Genomic DNA, 7,643 nt, shown 5'->3' with positions numbered 1-7,643 from the left:
CCTCAATGATCACCACTGCCCCCCCCCCCCCTTACCCTGCACCAGACCATGCATGCCACAAAAACCCTGGAGCGCACAAAATGGATGAAACTGAACGGGAAGGTAAATTTAAGAGCATCGCTATTGCATTCCAACTGCTAACTGAGGCTGAGCCCAAAGGGCCAGACCTGAGCTAGTCTGAAGCAAATGTCCCCTGAGGGGTGCACAGCGTGGACAACCAGGTGCTCCACATCAACTGAATTGCTCTACAGATCTCCTCCTGCAGGTTTGTTACATTTGTAGGTATGTCCGCATTCACAAGTAGTGTTAATGTAGATGCAGCCAAGTGAGCGTACTCCACAGCTTTGTGAAGGTGCATCTCCCACGTCCTGAGAAACTACTGTAACTGTGAAGGCAGAAGCTAAATGGAGACCATCTCCACGATGATTATTACAACTCTTCATTCCATTGTTTATTACAGGCATCCTTTAAATTTTTTTAAAGTTAAAATTATTAGATTTGACATTTCTAAAAGATTGTGTCGCTTCATTTCTGCCAAAACTACTCAGAAGAGTAACTTCCCAGAAAATCTCAATTTTTCTAGAATACGATTTTTCAACTAATAACAAAATTACTGACAGATTTTCCCACTGCTTGTTGTCATCTCTTGTCACAGATGAAAACCCAGTCCCTGAGCTTTACTGAAAGCTTTTCTTTGCATTCAGGGAGACAGCTTTAACTTTTAGATATATGCTGCAGCAAATTATACCAAACTGTATTAATTTAGCCACCTATACTATTCCAGCATTGTCTTGTGTCCAGTTTTAATCTGCTCTGCCCCAGCTTCTGCCCCCTCTCCTAGAGTTGCTTCAGACGATGCAGTGCTGTCAGCAGTGGTGTGGAGTGTAGTAGGTAAGCGTGGGAAGCAAGCTAAACTCTGCCTCCTCATTTTGCACTCTTTCATCTCCCCTGCAAAGCACTCAAAACCACATGTGGAGGATCACTGGTGAAGAAAAGTGGGGTAGAAGGCCCTTGGGAAGGAGTCAGGTATTTGGGAAGACAGGTGAGGATGTTTCAGCACCGTCGACACCACCTTTTATACACTAAAATCACCAGGTAAGATCTGGTTTGGTAGAGGTGGTGTGAAAAGTTAGTAAGGGGAGAAGGAAAAAAAAAGGACCACCTCCATCCAAATCTCATTGACCTTTGGCCATCCAGCAAAATAAAAGAGCACCATGTCGGTGCGTGGCATTGAAATGGCTTGTATGCCTGGTATCAGAAAAGATTAATAAATAAAATAATAAATTAATAATTAATTGCTACTTCAAAGTTGTTTCTCTTCTCTTCCTGGCTACTGCTTTAGCTTCTCTCCATTTCCCTTACTTCTGAGAAACTCTGCCTTTACCATAGAAATAGAATAATTTTTGTTTAAATTTCAAGCTAACGTTTTTGCTTAATTTTCATTAATTTTTGCTTAAATTTCAAAGTTAATAGGCAAGAAAATACCAGCCCCAAATATTTCATTCACAAAAGGTGAAACATTACCAAAAAATATTCCTAGTCAAAACCTGAATTCCACAATAGAAACAGGATTTATCCCCCCCGCCCCATCAGAGGTAGGGGAAAAAAAAAAGAAAAAAAAAAATTAGTCTCGCAGTTTCATACAACCTGCAATATCATATGAGTATTTCTGGATAACCCTAACAGGATAGTAATAAGATATAGTTTTATAGACCCAAATGCTTTTGAATAGATGATTCTCTTTTCAACAAAAATCCTAACTCTGGCTCTAATCCATCCATTATTTCATTATTCAGTATTACTCACTTGAAGTTGCCATGGACCCTGTATCACTGCAAGGGAGCAATATCAGTAGGAGTCAACTCCTACATCAGAATTTTGGACAAGCTATTTCCAAATGAAGAGAACCATGCAGTGAAACAGCAGTTACCAAAATCTCTGCCATGCTCAGAGGAAAAGGCTCAGCTGGAGGCAAAATAAAGCAAACTGTTAGACTCCTAACAAGTACAGAGGGCACTGTGGTGGTGCACTTCTTCCCTCTCTCTGGGCTGATCTACAAACTCGGGAAGTCTTGCTAGGCCTTAACATAACTGTAATGAGTTTGGCAGTTAAGCATCTCTTGACCGTACCAGGAACTCTTGCATGGCTGAGACAGGGAGCTGCACTGATCGTACCAAGGACTCCTGTTGCCCAGCAGAGGCTGGGGACAGGAGTAAGAATAATTAGTCATTTCCTGACAACCTTGGGACATCTCTGTCCTCTCCCAACAGCCTTGGGACATCCCATATCTGAATCTTAAGTCATTCTCCAACAGCCTTGGAGCCTTCCTTATCTGAATCGTTAACTCATGCGAAACGGTACGAGCAGAACTGGAATTCCAGTAATTTGCTGATGACTAAAGCCATGCATCTCCCAAATCTACAAACAGCTGTCCCAAGTGAGGCCCTTTGAGCTCTCCCGGACCGCAGCAGGCTGCAACCAGCATCTCCCTCTGAGTGGGACGCCTCTCAGAGCTCACAAACTCTTCAGTTTGCAAAGATCAGAGGTCTGTTGCTGAAAGCCGACAAGACTTGGGCTGATACGCTTTGCTTCCTTGAGGCTCAACCTTTTCCCTGTTGAGAAAGATGCCGAAGCATTTGATGTAAATATTTTCACTGAACTTGAAGGGAATTTTACTTTTACTTGCTTATGTATATCTCTTAGTGTCTTTGTGCATGTGTGTGTGTACTAACCTGAACATTCTATAGCAAGTATATTACAAATACTGCTTTTCAAATCTGTACATAAGTTACTGTTGTGAACTTTATTCAACTGTGAATGAATCTCAGGCTGCTATTATACTTATAATCCCTTTAGATATAAACCGTTGACCAAGTCTGGGACTAGGAGTTGATCCAGTCACACCTAGACTCCGACAGGAGTTTAGAAAGCAAGGGGGTCTTCTCTGAACCTCGTGACTCAACAGGAGGGTCTCCCCTACCTTTTTACATTGCTGATCTCTGTACAAATCACAAGAAATAAATTCTAACTTGATTTTCCTTTGTATGTTTCTCTTTTACCCTATCGTGTCTTTGGTCTCTGTATACATAATTGTAGTTTGAGTCTAATTTAATTTTCCTTTTTATGTTTCATCCATGTATTAAGTAATAGACTGAACCTTGCCATCAAATTCTGTGAAGTCATGCTTTTATAAATTCCTATTAAATCATTTTTGCTAATACTCTTGAAGGTGATTCTTTAAGCTGTCCAGACCATTTCACAACAGGCAGGCATAATCATTTAAAAAAAAAAGTCTCTTGTCAAAAGTGGAAAATAAGACTGAAGGTTCTAAATTTCTTCAAGTCCTGAAAGCAGAGCAGAAGACTATGCAAAAAAAACCCCAAAACCAACAACACAAAAAAACCCAAACAAAAAAACCCCAACCAAAACAGGGAAGAGGACTTTCCAAGTTAACATGAAGATGCTCATGAATGCACAAAATCGTAACAGTCCATACAGAGCCCAAATATGGAAATCTTAAATTAAAAGCAACCAATGGCATAGAGAAGCTCATGCCAGGGGTTACTAATGTGCTAAACACCAACATATGGTCAAATACACAATAAGGCAAAAGATCCTCCCTCAGCCAGTACTAAATTGTAGAGACAACTAATTATTAACATGCTTATGAAGTTAATAAAGAACAGTTTAATTACAGATTTTTGTCAAATCTCTTGGGCGACACATCTTTCAATTTTGTTGCTCAGTTGCATAATCATAACTTTAATTAGTGTTCTTTAGATGACTTCTTGTTAAACAAGAAATGGAAACACCACAAGTAAGAGCGACTCTAAATGATACTATTAGCTGTGCAGCAATTATGCTAATAGGCATTGCTGTACATGTATCAACACTGTAAATCTTCCCAAAGTTTGGGAAATGAAAGGAATGGAAGAGTTGTTTGTGGTCACACCATCAAACATATGGCAGTCATTTGGATTCAAGAAGGTAGGAGAGGGGAGAGAGCTTGGTTTGCATTCAGATTGTAGGGGTTTTGTTGTTGTTTTTTAAAGTTTAGTTTAAAACGCAAAAATCAAATACTAGACAGTGAGATTAGATACTGCCAGTTTTTCTAGCCTCTCACAACACTGACGTTGAGCTGGACTATCCCATCCAAAGCTAAATATAATTCAGCCTACTTCAAAGTGATCACTTTTCTGTCACTAGCATTTTTCTTCCAGTCTCAGGTTAATGGTGCTGCAGGCAACAGGTGATATATATACACACACAGAACCAGCAGTCAAATCAGCCATCAAAATAATGCTATGTTAAAAAAAAAAAGTAATTAAAAAAAAAAATCTCTGCCCATCAGCAAAGGTACAGCTTTGTCATAACTGAGAACGCATTGATTTTCACTGTAAAAAAACCACCACACACACACAAAAAAATCACATGCGAAAGATGTTATACATTAATTTCAGTAGATTCCTTAATGCAATGGAAACAATGCTTTAGAGTTTACCACATGTAAGCGTATAAGTTTCTATCCATGTGCTCTTTAAATTTTGAGTACTGTGAAGATGACATTGAAGTTGTTCAAATTACAGTGTAACCATCCTAGTAAAATCAATGTTTCATACAAAATAAACAGCACTGAGTTCATATGCAGTGCTTAAACAAACTGTAATGAACATTTGTAACCCTACTATGTTTTAGGTCTATCTTCAAAAAGCAGACTACAAAAAATAGTGACATTTAAAGACCAAAAATCTTTCCAATTTTGTACAACCACAAAGCAGTGAAAATTTGGAAACGGCAACACATCCACATACCATGTCAGACTCTGCTTGTGTCTGCTTTAAAACAAGCCCTTTGATCAATAAAATGTACCCATGCAAAAAAACAACCCCATATAGTGTCAACTGCTGATACGTGTTACAGAAATTCTCCAAGAATGGAGATTCTGTAACAAGCAGCACTCTCACAGAAGAAACCCAGAATAAATAAAACGCTTCTAGGTTTTATTTGCTTGCTGCTGTGCCTGAAAAGGCTCAACCAAACTGCAAAAATATGTGGGTTTTTTTACTGTGTAAAATACATTTTTATATATAAAATACACACACACACTTCATTACGCAGACAGATCCTTCCCTTTTCAAGCCACCCGATCCTCCTCTCTCTCAGTGGTCGGGTTCTCCCCTGACCCCGTTTCCTTGCACCCATGAAGTTCACGTCTCACCGTACGGCACGGCAACCAGAGTGACACGACACAAGCAAAGAGGCTGCCATGGAAAAGTCACTTCCTCCATCCACCGGCACTGCAGTTAAGCCACCTGCTTTCCTCCTGGGGCTGTCATTCTCAGAGCAAAAAAGGATTTTAAGAAGTTGGATATAAACCTGGACTTCAGTGAAAGAAAAAGAGTTTTCTTAAGCAAGACTTAATACTCTAACTTTTCTATTTAAACTACATCTGCAATTTTATCCAAACTGTATGTATGTAGGCATAATTATAGTTTCTTCCTATTCTGTCCATCTGATTAAAAAAATGTAGTAAAGGTAGCTTCCAGCTGCCCAGCTGTATTTGCTCGCATTCAGTACCCAGTGATCAGCTTTCCAGATACCAACATATTTTTTGTAAACAGCGTTTTAGAATAGAAACCTATACTTTACCTGTAGCTTTCAGTGCTGTTTCTTGGGCATCTAGCGGCACTGTTAGATTATACAGCTAGTCACTAACTAGTTACAGCTAGTTCAAGAACAGCTTGACTCTCCTGCAATGTCTACAGCTAAACTTGAATAAAATATTGAAATGCCCTACTGTGAGCTTTTTATTTTTCCAAATCAAAAGCATTTTATTTCATACCTAAAAGTGCTCAGTTGATTCTAAAAGTAATACTGAGCCTGGTTCTACTTTGTATTGCACTTTTAAGTATCTTCAGAAGACTGGATTTCCACACCCTCTCCCAAAGTGCAATCAAGTCGTCTGGGTTCCCAGTGCAAGACCCACATGCACACACTAGCACCTAGCCCCAGCCAAAAACCCCCTCAAACAGCATTTAATAAAATCTTACTAGAACAGTAGGATTGGCCTTTTTCAAAATTGATGTGACACACATTTTCTTACTGTTTCATTGCAGATACAACTCACCAGAAAAAGGCTTGGCAACAATGATGGATCCTGCAAGAATTTTCAAGAGTGAATCATGATGATTACTACAAATGCTGCTTTTATAACTGCAAGAAAATTTTGAGAGTCTCCATTTTAACAACTTTGTATTTTATGCTCTAAACTGTTTTCTATTCCATTTTACCATAGTAAACTAAAATATCTCAAAATTAATAAGTTTTTCTAACATTTACTTTTTGTTCTTAAACACAGAAGTAAAAGGTATTGGCCCACGCCTTGTGGTTTAGCAACTGCAGAGTAATTCTACTGGCTTACTAAATTTGGCATCACGGTGAGATACTTATTTTGCAAGTCGTTTTTACCAAAATGTTTAGTGTTTTTTCTTAATTTGTGTGTACACTGCAGATTACATAACTGTACACGTCAGCTAACTTGTTTCTTATGAAAAAGTTGAAGCAAACATACAAAATATGGGAATTTTCTGTTAAAGGCCATCTGAAAAGAAAACCACTGCCCTCTGAACAGTCTAGCTCAGTTTATCTAATGAGGAGATGGCAAACTAGTCATGCATCTGACACCTGCTATTCTCCCAGTTTTGTTACTGAAAATTAACATCAGGCATGCTGAACCATAAACACATACTGGCAAACTTAAAATGTCAAAGATATTCTTCACAACCATCTCAAGCACCTTTTCCTTCCGTTCCACTCTGCACCCAAACTACTTGTTCAGGTAAAACAAAAAGCCAAACAAAAACCTCACAACTTGGTATTTGGTTAATTTACACCCAATCAATTGGTTTTGTGGAACATTTATTACACTAATTGCTGGACAAGCACTTTTTTTGTGGTCATCGACCACATTAGTATTCCATGAAGTAAATATCCCAAGTGTGTGTGTGTGTATATTTATATATATAAAAATTGATAGCTGCAGTCAGTAGTAGCTAAGCTTAAATTTCAGTGCGCTAAAAATCTTGCTTAGCTCATAGTGCAATGTGAAAGCTATAGAGATGCCCATCACTCCCTATTTAGCTACATGGAGCAATGAATTCTAAATTAATTAAAACAACCCAGACTGTAATTTGTCTGTATGCCCTATGTGTAGCACTATGTTACAACTGCCATGCATGAATGGATTGTTTATTTATTTTTTTACATAAATACAAATTTCAGTAAAAAAGACTAATGATCACATTTTTATCTTTTCATCTTTTTCAAAGTCACTTTACAAATTTTTAGCAGAACAGAATAGCTGTGTTTGCACCTGCACTTCATGAGGTAATAGTGGTTATGTCACAGCATGTAAAAGTGTGGCCACTTGTACTTAGCAGATAACGCGTTGTTCAGATTATAGCATGAAGTGATACCAAACCATATTTAGAGTCAATCCTAGTGCACAAGGCACTAAGTTTTTCTTTTAATTTTTGTGAGCAAGATTTTGTGTATTTGTAAAAGACCTATTACACACATATATTTGCGGTTTAAAATGACTCTATGACACATACAGCAATGAAAACCATATCTACAGCTGGTAA

This window comes from Accipiter gentilis, chromosome 12 (assembly GCF_929443795.1).
Source record: "Accipiter gentilis chromosome 12, bAccGen1.1, whole genome shotgun sequence".
Lineage (NCBI taxonomy): Eukaryota > Metazoa > Chordata > Aves > Accipitriformes > Accipitridae > Astur > Astur gentilis.
This window is presented reverse-complemented; position numbering follows the sequence as displayed.